The sequence below is a fragment of the Lissotriton vulgaris genome, chromosome 2_1, assembly GCF_964263255.1.
Source record: "Lissotriton vulgaris chromosome 2_1, aLisVul1.2, whole genome shotgun sequence".
NCBI classification, from domain to species: Eukaryota; Metazoa; Chordata; class Amphibia; order Caudata; family Salamandridae; genus Lissotriton; species Lissotriton vulgaris.
Window position 1 is genome coordinate 1,191,132,070 of NC_141687.1, and position 16,972 is coordinate 1,191,149,041.

General features: G+C 51.6%; 1 pseudogene; it reads right to left on the reverse strand.

Moving 5' to 3' along the window:
• Nucleotides 1-312: 312 nt before the first annotated feature.
• LOC147732381 (uncharacterized) lies at nt 313-4,213 on the reverse strand (annotated as a pseudogene).
• Nucleotides 4,214-16,972: the final 12,759 nt, after the last annotated feature.

Below are 16,972 nucleotides of genomic sequence, written 5' to 3' on the forward strand. Positions count from 1 at the left end.
TAAGATCACGTCCTAACAAGTTTGCTGGGGCCCTGGGGGAGAATAAGAGACTGCTGTTAACGTACCTCACCCTATCTCCATCTCCACAGGTTTGGTGAATGGAACCCTCATCACTTCCCTGGAGAACCCCTGTGTGTCCATTGATGAATTTGACAGCGGGAGTCCTCTCTCACGGATACAGGACCTAGTGGCCCCAGTATCAATGAGAAAGCTGTATTCCCTGTCATTTATGGCTACCGTCACAGTGGGTTCCTCGTCTGGTCTGTGAGTTATCGATAGTACTTGACACATGAGACTACTCCATGGGTACCTTCATTTAGCATATCCTCCCACATAATTTTGCTGAAAGGGGTTTCCTCCTCTGACCGTAACCCCACCTTGCAAGATCTGTACTACCTGTTGCTGCCCATACTGCATTTGGGGCACGTGTTGTTGCACCTGTTGGGGCTGGAACTGTTGTAGAGGCTGCTTTTGGGGCTGTGGAAGATATATCACTTGGGGGCTCATGGCAGGCTGTGCCACAGTGTGACCAGGTGGTACCATTTGTTTGGCATTTATTACCCCAGCCTGTTTGTCGTTCTTTTTGGTCCTAAATTCTCTAATGAAATGTCCTGGCATGTTACAGTAGTGGCATGTTTGCCCTCCCCTGAATGTGTTTTGCCTATTTGCCCCAAACCTTCCTCGCTCTCCTTGCCCATTCCTGCTATTAAATCTGGGGGCATATTGTTGGGGTTGTGAAGTGGTGTTTACAGGTGGCACGCCCAAAGACACTGTGGCCATCTGGGTAGCCGCAGTGGCAGTTCCTCCCTCTGTCCTCTTTGCTAGTTTCTGTTGTACTAATTTAACTGCTGCTTTCTCAATTTGATCTTTCTCACTCTTTTCCTTGTCCTGTCTCCTTTTACAATAATGTATTGTGTAAGACTGTATCTCAGTCCATGGTTTGGCTTCTAAGGCTACTATGTTGTCTTGTATGTCCTGCACTTCAGCTGGTAATCCCTTCTTCACTATGTTATAGAACAGTATTGCATTTTGTCCAGTCACATTCCATCTCTCCCCTACCTCCTGTGTCCATTTCTCTTCCATTCTGCTTAGGAAATGTACTGGGTCTTTATCTGGCTGCATTGTCTGTGGCATGAGAGACCCAATGTCTGGCCTATCTGGGTACATTCGTCTTAGTTGTGTCCAAACAACTTCCCTTACTTTGTTGAAGTGTGCTCCATCACATTTTGAATTAGTCAATGTTACGTCCTTTACTCCTGCTTTTATGAACAGTGTATCTGTTTCATCTCCTATAAGGGAGCTTAATAAACTTTTGATGTTGCCTATTGCAAGGGGTATCCCTGCTGTGTGTTTTTCAAAAGCAGCTATCAATCAATCAATCAATCAATCAATCAATCAATCAAAGACATTTATAGAGCGCACTACTTACCCGGTGGGTCTCAAGGCGCTTGGGGGGGGGGGGGGGGGAGGGGGGGGTGTGCTGCTACTGCTCGAACAGCCAGGTCTTGAGCTTCTTCCTGAAGGAGAGGTGGTCTTGGGTCAGGCGCAGGTCTGGAGGGAGGGAGTTCCAGGTCTTGGCGGCCAGGTAGGAGAAGGACCTTCCTCCTGTTGTCGTTCTTCGGATGCGGGGGACGGCGGCGAGGGCGTGACTGGCTGATCGGAGATGGCGTTTGGGAGCGTAGAAGTTGATGCGGTTGTTGAGGTAGCTCGGGCCTTGATCGTGTAGGGCTTTGTGTGCGTGGGTGAGGAGACGGAAGGTGATTCTTTTGTTGACGGGGAGCCAATGCAGGTCTCTCAGGTGTCCGGAGATGTGGCTGTGTCGTGGGATGTCGAGGATGAGTCTGGCTGAGGCGTTCTGGATCCGCTGGAGTCTCTTCTGGAGCTTGGCGGTGGTTCCGGCGTAGAGGGCGTTGCCGTAGTCCAGTCGGCTGGTGACGATGGCCTGGGTGACCGTCTTCCTGGTCTCGGTGGGGATCCACCGGAAGATCTTCCGTAGCATGCGCAGGATGTTGAAGCATGACGAGGAGACGGCGTTGACTTGTCTGGTCATGGTGAGGGAGGAGTCCAGGATGAAGCCCAGGTTGCGTGCGTGGTCTGTCGGTTTGGGTGCGGTGCCCAGGGCGGGGGGCCACCAGGAGTCGTCCCAGGCGGAGGGCGAGGAACCCAGGATGAGGACTTCCGTCTTGTCTGAGTTCAGTTTCAGGCGGCTGGTCGTCATCCATTCGGCTACGTCTTTCATCCCTTCGTGAAGGTTGGCTCTGGCGGCGGCGGGGTCGTTGGTCAGGGAGAGGATCAGCTGGGTGTCGTCAGCGTAGGAGATGATGTTGAGGTTGTGTTGGCGTGCGATGGCCGCGAGGGGGCTCATGTAGATGTTGAAGAGGGTGGGGCTCAGCGAGGATCCTTGAGGGACGCCGCAAATGACTTCGGTGGCCTCTGACTTGTACGGTGGTAGACGGACTCTCTGTGTTCTTTCGTCGAGGAAGGAGATGATCCATTCCAGTGCCTTCTCCTGGATTCCGACGTTGCTGAGGCGCTGCACTAGGGTGCAGTGGCAGACAGTGTCGAATGCCGCGGAGAGGTCTAGGAGGATGAGGGCCGCTGTTTCTCCGTTGTCCATCAGGGCTCGGATGTCATCGGTGGCAGCGATGAGGGCGGTCTCGGTGCTGTGGTTGGCTCGGAAGCCAGACTGTGAGGGGTCGAGGGATCCATTCGTCTCGAGGAAGGCGGCCAGCTGTTTGTTGACGGTCTTCTCGATGACTTTGGCTGGAAACGGGAGGAGCGAGATGGGGCGGTAATTCTTGAGTTCGGTGGGGTCCGCTGTAGGTTTCTTTAGTAGGGCGCTGAGTTCGGCGTGCTTCCAGCTCTCCGGGAAGGTAGCGGTATCGAAGGAGGAGTTGATGATGTCCCGCAGGTGGGGTGCGATGACAGCGTCGGCCTTGTTGAAGACGTGGTGAGGGCAGGGGTCGGTCGGAGATCCGGAGTGGATGGAGTTCATCATGCGGACGGTGTCTTCGGTGCTGATCGGAGTCCAGGCGCGGAGGGTGGTGGTGGGGGGCGATGGTTCGGTTGTGGCGAGCGTCGGTTGAGTGCTGAAGCTGTTGTGTATGTCCGCGATCTTGTTGTGAAAGTAGGAGGCGAGGGAATTGCAGAGGTCTTGCGATGGGGTGATGTCGTTGTTTCCGGCGTTGGGGTTGGAGAGCTCTTTTACGATGTTGAAGAGTTCCTTGCAGTTGTGTGCGTTGTTGTCCAGCCGGTCCTTGAATGCAGTTTTCTTGGTGGCGCGGATCAGTTGGTGGTGCTTCCGGGTGGCAAGCTTGAGGGTGGTCATGTTGTCCGGTGTTGGTTCCCTTCTCCAGGCTTTCTCGAGGGCTCGGCAGTTCTTCTTGGAGCTCTTGAGTTCGTCGGTGAACCATGGGGCCTTCTTGCTGCCGGGTCTGCTGGGCGGGGTCCTGGCCACTTCAGCAAGTGGTGGCAGCGGTTTTTTAAGATTTTCTTTGTCCATCTGGGGCCATGGTATGTATTGGGGCGACCCTGAACCTTTAAATATTAAGGGCAGTTGTGACAGGACTGTGTCCCTATGTCCAGTAGGGTGACGTGAGTCATACTGTCTGGAATAGCTTTGCCATATTCTCAGGCTGTCCTTCATATAAGGATAATCCACCTCAGGCCCCCCTAGGCCATGAAGGATGCACATCCCTGCATTTGCCATGTCTTGTGGCTCAAAAGAACCATCTTGTGGCCATGGTGTCATTTGTGGTGCTAGTCCCTCTGTCCAACCTGCTAGATTGTCAGTAAAAGGAACAACATTGTACCAGCTCTGTTCTTGTTGGGCCACTATTTCATTGGGTGTCAGGTCACTGCCTGGGCGCACAGGGAGTAGGCGTGCTGTGTCTTTTCTCAATGTCTTTCTTCCCGTCATGTTAAATGTCCCCTGCTTCTCATAAGGGCGTGCATGCGTTCCATCAAATCTCAATCTGTTTAACTATCGCTGTCTCCTCTGTAAGGCCTCAGCACCTCTGTTGGTATCTCCCCCATCACAGGCAAATTGTGACTGTCCATCATTAACGACTATGATAGAGAACATTCTTCTAACATGCTCTGTAACATCATCTAATGCTCCATCTGATCCTATGTAAGATCTTTCTGACCTCATGTCTTCCCCTAAGAGGTTATGTGCACGGAGGAAGTCCTCCGAGCTTTGGTGTTCCATCATTTGTAACCTGTCTAATGTCTTCCGATGCCACAAGGGCACTGTGACGATGCAGACTTTCTGGAGCAGCAATCGGGGCACTTTCTCCCTCACTGTTCTCCCCTTCTGTATTCACAGAACGTCCTCGGGGAGTGCGGACCCTTTAAATCCTCTGGCTGGACCGATCACGTGACGGGGTCACCCGCGTCACAGGAGCTGAAAAAGGAAGACGCCGGGGAAGGAGTGCGTTCGTCAGGACCGGGAGCTGAACTGGTGGCAACATTTGCGGTACCTCCGTGGAGTCAGGACAAGCCGTTCACGGAAGATGCGGACCCGCTTGCATAGGAAGCCCCGCTGTTGGAGGGAAGACCAAACGACGGACAAGAAGGGAAGCCAGACCCTAGCTGGCAACGCGCTGATGCCTGCCACGGCCCAGGAGAAGGGTCGTGGCTCCACAAGGTACGGGGACGCCATGGGATAGCTTGGGGAGCAGAGCGGTTGAACCGTAAGGGTGGGGGTAGTGCGCTTGAGTGAACTTAGAGCACGCACTGCAGGAGCGCTACACTGGTGACGGTAGAGGTGGCTTCCTCCCCCCTTACACTTCCCGGCACACCCGCGACATTTAGAAAGAAGGAGAACCCCTTCCTGATGGTTTTCCTTTCTCTTTTCTTTTCTTCCCCTGGGTCCATCAAACCACGGAGCAACCACTGAAGGAAGAGCTTGCCGAAGACGCGGATACATTTTGTCACCAGGAAGTTACTGGACTACACCTCCCATAATTCCTTGCTGAAAAGCCAGTAATAGACTTTCCAACAAGCCTTGGGAAGGACATTCCCGTCCTCTTCTCTTTTGTTCTGATTTTCGCTCCAATAAACCTGGTCTGGGTTAAAAGTACCCCTCTTTGTCCTGGTCTGCTTCTCGCCCACGTCACACGTGGTGTCAGAAGTGGGATTAGGTCACCTCACTATGGAAAACCTAATTCAGCAGTTGATCCGTGGGCAAGAGAAGTTGGAATGGGCAGTAGAAAAGCAAATGACCTCTGCCCAAGCAGACAGATTATGAGAGACAGTATGGCTAACCATGCAGACCAGATGCAGAAAGTCACAGATGTCCGGCACGAGTTAACGACACAGCTTCAAATTAGGGCAGATAATGAGTCAAATGTGTCTCTCCAGAAGTATGTGACAGGAGAAGACCCGGATGCCTTCCTACTTAATTTTGAAAGAGCAGCAAGGGCATCGGGCTGGCCAGAAGCTAAATGGCCGTTTTTTCTAGCTCCCCTTCTTACCGGAGAGGCACAAGCCGCCTACCAGGTGGCTAATGCCAATGGCAGAACCCCCTATACTGAAATAAAGGACCTGATATTAGATCATATGGGCATGGATGCAGAGGCATACAGGGTCCGGTTCAGAAAAGAACGCGGCACCACCTCAGACAACCCTAAAACCCTGTACGTCAAGCTAAAAGCAGCAGCCGACAAATGGCTAAAACCTCACTCCCAAACAAAGGAAGAAATCATGGATATGATTTATTTAGAACAGTTCTTAGAGGCCCTGCCATACCCCATTCAAAGATGGTTGAAACAGCATAAGCAACTCAGTCCCGAACAAGCAGTAGAGATGGCCACTACCTTTTATAGGGCACAGCCTCGGGCCTTACCTTGGGACTCTGACAAATCACCGAGACCATTGGGAGGGGTAGTAAAACAGGAAAAGAAACCCATGAAAGCTCCTCCGGATACAGGAAAACAAAAACCACCCCGTCTAGAACCACCGCCCCTACGCAACCCTCAGTGTTTTAAATGCGGGGACTGGGGTCATATAGCACTGACTTGCCCCCGAAAGAAACCGCCTGAAGAACCAATGGACATTGGATGTATACCGCGTTCCATATTGTATTCTGCGGAGCTAGGACCCAGTTTTCATGTAAGTGTCCACATAAAGTATACAGGTGAAGGCATTACTAGACTCGGGATGCAAGCAGTCCGTCATTCTTCAATCCCTTGTGTCACCTCTCCCTGATAGGGTCACGGATTCTGTGCCAATTAGGTGTGTACACGGGGATGTTAGGGTTTACCCGGTTATACAAATCCCTGTCACTCTTCCACAAGGTCACACCTTAGATGTCAAGCTTGGAGTAGTTCCCAGTTTACCTGAGCAAATGATAATAGGACAGGATAATCCCTCCTTCCTTAAAATGTTGAAGAGCAAGTTGCAAAGTGTTCCTTCCGCATCTGACGCACCACCCACTCTTCTAACCCAGGCTTCATGGGTTATAGATAGAAGTTTTAGGTATGCTCAGAAAAATGACCCGACTTTACAGTCTGCCTGGGCTCAAGTCCAACAAAGACCCCTCAATTATCCGTCTTTTCTGATAAAAAACGACTTGCTATATCGCATAGGAAAACAGGGCGATGATCCCCAATTGCTCGTCCCTCAAGCCTTTCGGGAACAAGTCCTTTTCTTTGCTCATTCACATCTGTTGGCTGGACACAGGGGGGCCCAAAAGACCATTCAAATGCTATTGCAACATTTTTATTGGCCTGGCATATTTTCACAGGTTACTCGCTTTTGTCAGGAATGCAAGATTTGTCAAAAAAAGAATCCGTATAAACCACCAGCAGTTCCATTACAACCCCTACCGGTTGTGGGTAACCCATTTGAAAGGGTCGGTATGGACCTCATTGGTCCTTTGCCACGCACAAAAAAGGCCACCTCTATGCTCTGGTTGTGGTAGACTATGCCACGAGATATCCAGAGGCCTTTCCTTTACGCACTCCGACAACCCGCAATATATCTGAGAAACTATTGGAACTGTTCTCAAGGGTAGGGTTCCCTCGGGAAATACTTACTGATCAGGGGACTCCCTTTGTCTCTAAGCTAATGGGACAAATCTGTAAGTCCTTGGATATTACCCACATCAAAACGTCTGTATATCATCCCCAGACGGACGGACTGTGTGAGCGTTACAACGCCACTTTGAAGCTGACAATAAAGAAGCTTCTAACTGTTGAAGGTAGAGAATGGGACATGTTACTTCCTCTAGCCCTATATGTAATACGGAGTCATGTTCAAACAAGTCTAGGATGCTCCCCGTTCCAACTACTATATAGGAGAGAACCTAGGAGTCTTTTGGAGATCACTAAGGAGGTATGGGAGCAGGAAAAAGAGGAGGATACAAAAAACTTCCTTGAGTACACCCAGAGCCTTCATGCCCGACTACACAAACTAAGGGACTTTGCCGATGCTAATTTAGAGAAGGCCCAAGTACAGCAACAAATGACCTACAACAAAGGGAAGAAGTGGCGCCATCTTAACGTAGGCGATTGGGTATTGGTCCTTTTACCGTCCAACCTAGGGAAACCAAGGTCTGGGTGGCAAGGCCCATACAAGGTGACAGAAAAAGTAGGGTTAACTTCTTACAAAATACAAATCGAACCTATGAAAACCCAACTGTACCTTATCAATCTGCTAAAAAAATGGTTAGGTCCCCCACCCCAAAATGTACACAACATAAACAAAGCGGTCTATCATGAATCCACCTTGAAGGAGCTGGTCGTCAACCCTGATTTGACGAAAGACCAGGATAGAACCCTTCAGGACACACATAGCCCCTTTTCCCATCTTTTCTCTAACATACCAGGGAAAACCCAGTTAGCTGAACATGCCATTGAAACACAAAAAGGGAAAATAGTAAAACAGAAGCATTATCGAATACCAGCCGCCAGAAGGCAAGCCATAGATGATGAGGTTAGAGACCTGCTAGACCTAGGTGTCATAAAACCATCTAAAAGCAATTGGTCCTCTCCCATTGTGCTCGTGCCAAATCCGGATGGTTCAGTCCGTTTTTGTATTGACTTTCGCGCGGTAAACTCTATATCAAAATGCGACTCTTATCTCATACCCAGAGTTGAAGAGCTGATAGAGAAGCTAGGAGAGGCCCAATATATTACAACTCTTGACCTCACAAAAGGCTATTGGCAGGTGCCCCTCAAACCAGAAGATCAGGAAGAAACGGCCTTTGTTACACCAACTGGCCTATACGAATTCACAGTTTTACCCTTTGGGTTACATAGGGCTCCTGCCACATTCCAACGCCTCATGAACAAGGTATTGCAAGAGCATCAGGAGTACTCCTCCGCATACCTTGATGACATCGTTATTTTTAGTCCTGATTGGGAGACCCATTTACAACACTGTACCCAGGTTCTTAAGTCTCTTCAAGAGGCAGGTTTGCATATCATTGCAAAAAAATCCAAAGCAGGGTTCAGGAAGGTGAAATATCTGGGGTTCTTTTTGGGAAACGGTGTTATCGAACCACAGTCTGAAAAGGTAAAAGCTATAGTGGAGGCCCCTTTTCCAACAACCAAGCAAGAGGTTAGAAGAGCATTCTTGGGACTCCTTGGTTATTACAGAAGGTTCATCCCACAGTATTCTGAACTGGCTGCTCCCCTGACCGATCTACTACAGAAAAATGTTAAGGCCAAGGACTTCCAGCAACCTAGTGCGAGCGCCAAAACAGCCTTTGTGAATCTTAAAACTGCTATAACCACTGCCCCAATTTTGAGATCACCTGATTTTTTGAAACCCTTCCTGTTAAACACAGATGCTTCCGAACACGGGCTGGGGGCAGTTTTGTCCCAGTTATCATCCGACGGGGTAGAACATCCAATCCTTTTCATCAGCAGAAAGTTGTTTCCCCGTGAACAGAAATACCCCATAATAGAGAAAGAATGCTTAGCTATCAAATGGGCCATTGAGAAACTAAGATACTATTTGGAAGGAACCCATTTCCTTCTTTACACAGATCACGCACCACTACAGTTGATGAGCCGCAACAAGGGGAACAATCCAAGAGTGTTGAGGTGGTTCCTCTCCCTCCAACCCTTATCTTTTGAGGTGGTCCATCGGAAGGGAACGGACAATGGAAATGCTGACTTTCTTTCCCGCGAACGTGAACAAACTGGGGTAGGGGTGTGTGACGACGCAGACTTTCTGGAGCAGCAATTGGGGCACTTTTCCCCCTCACTGTTCTCCCCTTCTGTATTTACAGAACGTCCTCGGGGAGTGCGGGCCCTTTAAATCCTCTGGCTGGACCGATCACGTGACGGGGTCACCCGCGTCACAGGAGCTGAAAAAGGAAGACGCCGGGGAAGAAGGGCGTTCGTCAGGACCGGGAGCTGAACTGGTGGCAACATTTGCGGTACCCCCGTGGAGTCAGGGCAAGCCGTTCACGGAAGACGCGGACCCGCTTGCAGAGGAAGCCCCGCTGTTGGAGGGAAGACCAAAAGACGGACAAGAAGGGAAGCCAGACCCTAGCTGGCAACGCGCTGACGCCCGCCACGGCCCAGGAGAAGGGTCGTGGCTCCACAAGGTACGGGGACGCCTTGGGATAGCTTGGGGAGCAGAGCGATTGAAGTGTAAGGGTAGGGGTAGTGTGCTTGTGTGAACTTAGAGCTCCCACTGCAGGAGCGCTACACTGGTGACGGTAGAGGTGGCTTCCTCCCCCCTACACTCCCCGGCACACCTGCGACATTTAGAAAGAAGGAGAACTCCTTCCTGATGGTTTTCTTTTCTCTTTTCTTTTCTTCCCCATGGTCCATCAAACCGAGGAGCAACCACTGAAGGAAGAGCTTGCCCAAGACGCGGATACATTTTGTCACCAGGAAGTTACTGGACTACACCTTCCATAATTCCTTGCTGAAAAGCCAGTAATAGACTTTCCAACAAGCCTTGGGAAGGACATTCCCGTCCTTTTCTCTTTTGTTCTGATCTTCGCTCCAATAAACCTGGTCTGGGTTAAAAGTACCCCTCTTTGTCCTGGTCTGCTTCTCGCCCACGTCACAGGCACCTCCTCTTTTTCTCAGGTTGTTCTTATGTCCATCTTCCATCTTCCCTCATCTTGGCCCACTTGTTATGGCCACCCTCCTCTATCAGCCTCCAGAGTTCTGCAGGAGGTATTTTTGGTGTAAAGGCTAACATTCCTGTTCTCCTCTCACTCTCGGGGCCTTATCTCAGTCCCCTGCTCGTGTGTTTCACAAAATACCTTCCACTGATCTAAGATGGTCTTCCTTTTTTCTAATTTCTTCCCATTATTTTTGCTTTGTAAAAGGGTGGCTATATGATCCAACGTTATGGTGCCAAATGAGCCCTTTTCAGGCCATACATGTTCAAGTTTTGATGTTGCCTTATGCCACTCCTTACAATATTTCTCTTTTTTGTCCTTGTCGCCAGGGAACACCTAAACAATGTGTTTTAAAGGGGTCCCCATTTTTTATGCAGGGCACTTGGCCCCTCTTTAGTCTTATATTTGGGCCTAACTTGTCCCTGTTATAAGTGTTCACTCTTCCTTATGATATTGCTTATTTTCAGTTTCTATTATACTTTCCACCTGATACCTTTATCGAAAGGTAATTTCTTAGGGGGCCTTCTGTGGGGTGAACCACTGCAATAGGTTTATTAGAATTCAACACCAATTCCAATATCTTAAGTGTGGAAAGGTCCTGTTCAGAATCACATGCAAGAAAATTAAGGACGTTCCTATCAAGTCTATCTGTTATTTCTTCTATGGTATGTGTACCTTGAAAATAGCTATTTAGGTCCTCATCTATACTATTTGATAGATCTTCTAGGCTCCAATCTGGAGGCTCTAAGGTTTGACTCTAGGGATAATAAGTGATAGCATCAGTATTTGTTCTGGGGTTCATGAGGTTGCTGTACACTACTCTTAATCACTGTAATGTGGAGGACACTGTCTTTGTGTTTAATCATTTGAGACTGATCTCATTAGTTATCTGACCGGCGTTTTACTGTCACATCAATGTATATTGTTAGGAGACCCAATGGTGATGCATAATCAGTACCTAGGCCCTCACAAACCTCTGACATTAAAGTGTTATCTGATGTTATTGTGATTGCTGGCCAACTAGGTTCAGTACTGTTAGGGAAGGCCACAGGGAAACCGTTATAACCGTTATAAAAATGGATGATTAATTCGGGAATCGGTTATGGTTGAGGACCTGTGCGCCCTTGTGACATTTGTCTAAATGAAAAATCCTTTTCCTAAAACTCTACAGTATTTCACACAATTTAGAAATCCTAGGTATAAACGGCATAAAATTACAAAATGACATTAATGTATGTCCTTACTTCTATTCACATCTGCATAGGCATATTAATGTACGCTAAAACTTTATACTAAGGCAAAACTACTACTATACTAGGGGAAAAAACTACTACTACTGCTGCTGCTGGTCGCTTCTCCCGAACTCAAAAGGAGGATATACTTCCCTGTCTGTAACTACAAACTGTGACTTTCAGACTTAAAGTCTGAGATGACTTGAATTGTTCTGCTCTTACTCAGAATAAAGTTCTAATGAACACCAAGTTTTCACCTGTTTCTTTGCCACAACGTCAGAATGTACGCTGGCTGTCCAGCTTCAAGTCCTACTCGTTCCTGACCACTTCTGGCCCTTTTAGCCAGGTCCCCTAGTACCTTCCGGACTTACCACCGGAGCTCTAGTCCTTGTTATTGTGTCAGTGCACAATCATGCATGTATTTCCCCACATATAAACATTAATAATTAAAAAAATAATAATAGGGGGGCGTGGCTAAGATGGCAGCCTGACCAGACGTGTTCCACGAGGCTCCCCGGCCCTGAACCCCGTATAGCCTTCCTCACAGAGTGCATTACCCCTTCTCTTTACAAATGTCACGACTGCGAGGTCCAGTGCTCTGCCCCAAGAACACTTACCTGCTGACCTGAACTGCTCGGCCCGCCGGGGCAGCGAGGTGTGCGGCGGCGGCCCTGGTCAATAACAGACAGCGAAATGGCGGCCGTGAGACCTCAGCACCCGGATTGATCACAGCGTTTCAGTGGCCCAGCATAGCACAAGCGACGTGTCGGAGGTGGCTGCCGCTGGCCTCGGAGCGCCGGACGTCCTATGGCGATCCCCCGCGGCTGGCACACTGCCGGGACTGACTGCAGCAGTGCCCCGGGGCGGCCGGACGGACTGCTACGACACTCGAGGCCCCGGCTTTGGGCCTAGCTCCGGCGGTGGCCTCTCTTCATCCGGAGGGGATGCGGGCTCCTACAAGCAACGTCACGCCCCCTGGTCGGGTGGGCGGCTACTGAACCAGACGCCTGCTAGCGCTGAGGAGCCCTGCCTGAGACGGAGCAGAACGCAACGGACGTCGTAAGAGACAGGGACCCGGGATTTGGCAACCGATCGGGACCTGGGTCTAACAGAGCTGAGAGCCGCTACGTGCCGATCCTTTGGAGGCGGAGGGGCGGCCGGCCCCGCACGTTCCCCGTGGGGCGCCGGACTCCGAGCCTACAGGTGAGAGGCGCGCGCCCCCGGCTTGCCCGATCAGCGGGGCGCAGAAACTTGATGCCCGGGCTTCGGGCCTACTGAGGGGGTGCTCCGGTGGCCGTCTGGAGGAAGAGAAATCACAACATATCAGAGCCGGGAGGGGGGGGGGGGGCTAGTCCTGAGGGATGTCCAGCAGCTGTTGCCTACAGGGGGACCTGCCCAGGGCCTGACTCGGTGCCCGTGGGACCCTTGTGCCGGGGGCCCCTGGAAGAAACCGGGGCACCCCTGAGGACTCGGACAGCTGCCCCCCCGAGCCCGACGCCCACCCCGGCTTTCTGGCTGAAGGGGTCACCGATCTACACACGCAGCTAACCCCACGGCTTCGCACCCTTAACGCTAGCATGAATGCAGGGGCACTCACCCGTAGCCGCGGCGGGGGCATAGCGGACTTGACACTGCACGGACCGACCGTCGGCCCCCCGACCGGGTTGTGCTGCCCATCACCGCTCCAGGGGCTTGGATCTGGCGCCTTCCCAGATCACGACGCGCACCAGCGGGTCTACCGAACCCCATCCCCTTAACTGTGCCCTACAACACATTTCGACCGGCCGGACACTTGAGCACCTGAGGTGAGGAGGAGGAGAGACAGCTACCAGCGGGGGAGCCGCGCTTCCCCTCGGCCGGCCTCTGGCCTGTGTGAACACCTTGGGCCACGACAGACGCTCAAGAGGATTGCGCCGGAGGGGGGGGGGACCCGATGCCGCCTGTCCCCTGCTTCTTGGCCTGGGCCCCAGTGGAATTCCCGCTTCCCCTGAGTGACTGGGGGAGAGGCCCCCGTCACACCCTGCACCCCTTGGTGACCGAGGACATGGCCAACACTGGACGCAGAAACGGCTGCACGATACCAGACATGCTGGCTAAGCGCGCGCTAAAGGGGGACAAGTCCCGCACACCAGTAACACCTACAACTCCGGCCAACACCCCGATACAGGACGATGGAAATGCCCCTATCCCAAAGGCGTTCCTGGAATCCTTATTCAACACCCTGCGCGATGACTTCACAGCCCTGAAGCAAGAACTGGCAGGGGAGCAGCGAGAATTGCGCAGAAACGTGGATGGCCTTGGTGAGAGAGTGGCCCCCATGGAAGAGACTGACCAAGCACGTAGCGAGGAAGTTAAATTCTTACGACAGGAAGTGCTCCAGCTCCGGGAACAGCAGGTGGACCCTCAGGCGCACACGGAGGACCTTGAAAACTGCTCCCGAAAAAATAACATTCGCGTACGAGGTGTTCTTTGAAAGCCGAGGGGAATAGCATGTCCTGCTACCTGCAGGACCTCTTCAGGGAGATTCTCGGAGAACCAGCCGACTTCGAGATCCGCATTGACCGTGCACACAGAGTCGGCCCTGCGCCTGCCCCTTCGCTTGACATCCTGGCCTTTCTACCGGACTTCCCTCTGAAGGAACGCATTCTGAGGGAGGCACGCCAGAAACAACCTCTTAGCTTCAGAGGTCAATCAGTGGCCTTATTTCAAGACCTCTCAGCCATCACGCTACAAAAACGGAAATCCTTTCGTGCAGTCACGTCCTTCCTCCAAGATAAAGGAATACCATACTCGTGGGGTCATCCATTTTGGATTATCTTCAGGTGGCAGGGAACCCTACATCAGATGCGTTCCTTCCGTGTCACGTGCACTTTATTGGGCTTCGACATTGCGGAGGACGACTCGCCTGGAGGAGCGTCACAACAGCGGGGGTGCGAGGAGCCCTCTTCATCGCAAGCTGATGGGTGGCAGCAGGTGAGGAGACGCCGCCACCCCAAGAAGAAGGGCCTCAAACCTGACCCAGAGACGATGGCCCTCCACACCACTGGAGTCAAGCTAGCCGGGCTGATGAGAGGTGTTACCTCGAAACCGGTCCGGTCCTCGGATGCTTGATTCCGTTCTGGGAAGGACATGGCTTTTGTAGTTCGGACTGGACTGTTCCCATGGGGCACAGGGTCAGAGCTGATTTGCATATCGCCATTGTCTAACCCAGGGTGGTGTGGACCGCAAAAAAACAATGGATTTGGGCCCAGATCTTTTGACTGGGTTGAATGTGTGACATTGATCCACATTCGGTCCATCACCTGTTTTGTTTGCAATTGCCGCCATAAGTGCGCTGGGGATGCTCAGACGTGGGTCCCAGGCACTCCACACCACTGGAGTCAAGCTAGCCGGGCTGATGAGAGGTGTTACCTCGAAACCGGTCCGGTCCTCGGATGCTTGATTCCGTTCTGGGAAGGACATGGCTTTTGTAGTTCGGACTGGACTGTTCCCATGGGGCACAGGGTCAGAGCTGATTTGCATATCGCCATTGTCTAAGCCAGGGTGGTGTGGGGTGCAAAAAAACGATGGATTTGGGCCCAGATCTTTTGACTGGGTTGAATGTGTGACATTGATCCACATTCGGTCCATCACCTGTTTTGTTTGCAATTGCCGCCATAAGTGCGCTGGGGATGCTCAGACGTGGGTCCCAGGCACTCCACACCACTGGAGTCAAGCTAGCCGGGCTGATGAGAGGTGTTACCTCGAAACCGGTCCGGTCCTCGGATGCTTGATTCCGTTCTGGGAAGGACATGGCTTTTGTAGTTCGGACTGGACTGTTCCCATGGGGCACAGGGTCAGAGCTGATTTGCATATCGCCATTGTCTAATCCAGGGTGGTGTGGAGTGCAAAAAAACGATGGATTTGGGCCCAGATCTTTTGACTGGGTTGAATGTGTGACATTGATCCATATTCGGTCCATCACCTGTTTTGTTTGCAATTGCCGCCATAAGTGCGCTGGGGATGCTCAGACGTGGGTCCCAGGCACTCCAAACCACTGGAGTCAAGCTAGCCGGGCTGATGAGAGGTGTTACCTCGAAACCGGTCCGGTCCTCGGATGCTTGATTCCGTTCTGGGAAGGACATGGCTTTTGTAGTTCGGACTGGACTGTTCCCATGGGGCACAGGGTCAGAGCTGATTTGCATATCGCCATTGTCTAACCCAGGGTGGTGTGGGGTGCAAAAAAACGATGGATTTGGGCCCAGATCTTTTGACTGGGTTGAATGTGTGACATTGATCCACATTCGGTCCATCACCTGTTTTGTTTGCAATTGCCGCCATAAGTGCGCTGGGGATGCTCAGACGTGGGTCCCAGGCACTCCACACCACTGGAGTCAAGCTAGCCGGGCTGATGAGAGGTGTTACCTCGAACAGGTCCGGTCCTCGGATGCTTGATTCCGTTCTGGGAAGGACATGGCTTTTGTAGTTCGGACTGGACTGTTCCCATGGGGCACAGGGTCAGAGCTGATTTGCATATCGCCATTGTCTAACCCAGGGTGGTGTGGAGTGCAAAAAAACGATGGATTTGGGCCCAGATCTTTTGACTGGGTTGAATGTGTGACATTGATCCACATTCGGTCCATCACCTGTTTTGTTTGCAATTGCCGCCATAAGTGCGCTGGGGATGCTCAGACGTGGGTCCCAGGCACTCCACACCACTGGAGTCAAGCTAGCCGGGCTGATGAGAGGTGTTACCTCGAAACCGGTCCGGTCCTCGGATGCTTGATTCCGTTCTGGGAAGGACATGGCTTTTGTAGTTCGGACTGGACTGTTCCCATGGGGCACAGGGTCAGAGCTGATTTGCATATCGCCATTGTCTAACCCAGGGTGGTGTGGAGTGCAAAAAAACGATGGATTTGGGCCCAGATCTTTTGACTGGGTTGAATGTGTGACATTGATCCACATTCGGTCCATCACCTGTTTTGTTTGCAATTGCCGCCATAAGTGCGCTGGGGATGCTCAGACGTGGGTCCCAGGCACTCCACACCACTGGAGTCAAGCTAGCCGGGCTGATGAGAGGTGTTACCTCAAAACCGGTCCGGTCCTCGGATGCTTGATTCCGTTCTGGGAAGGACATGGCTTATGTAGTTCGGACTGGACTGTTCCCATGGGGCACAGGGTCAGAGCTGATTTGCATATCGCCATTGTCTAACCCAGGGTGGTGTAGAGTGCAAAAAAACGATGGATTTGGGCCCAGATCTTTTGACTGGGTTGAATGTGTGACATTGATCCACATTCGGTCCATCACCTGTTTTGTTTGCAATTGCCGCCATAAGTGCGCTGGGGATGCTCAGACGTGGGTCCCAGGCACTCCACACCACTGGAGTCAAGCTAGCCGGGCTGATGAGAGGTGTTACCTCGAAACCGGTCCGGTCCTCGGATGCTTGATTCCGTTCTGGGAAGGACATGGCTTTTGTAGTTCGGACTGGACTGTTCCCATGGGGCACAGGGTCAGAGCTGATTTGCATATCGCCATTGTCTAACCCAGGGTGGTGTGGAGTGCAAAAAAACGATGGATTTGGGCCCAGATCTTTTGACTGGGTTGAATGTGTGACATTGATCCACATTCGGTCCATCACCTGTTTTGTTTGCAATTGCCGCCATAAGT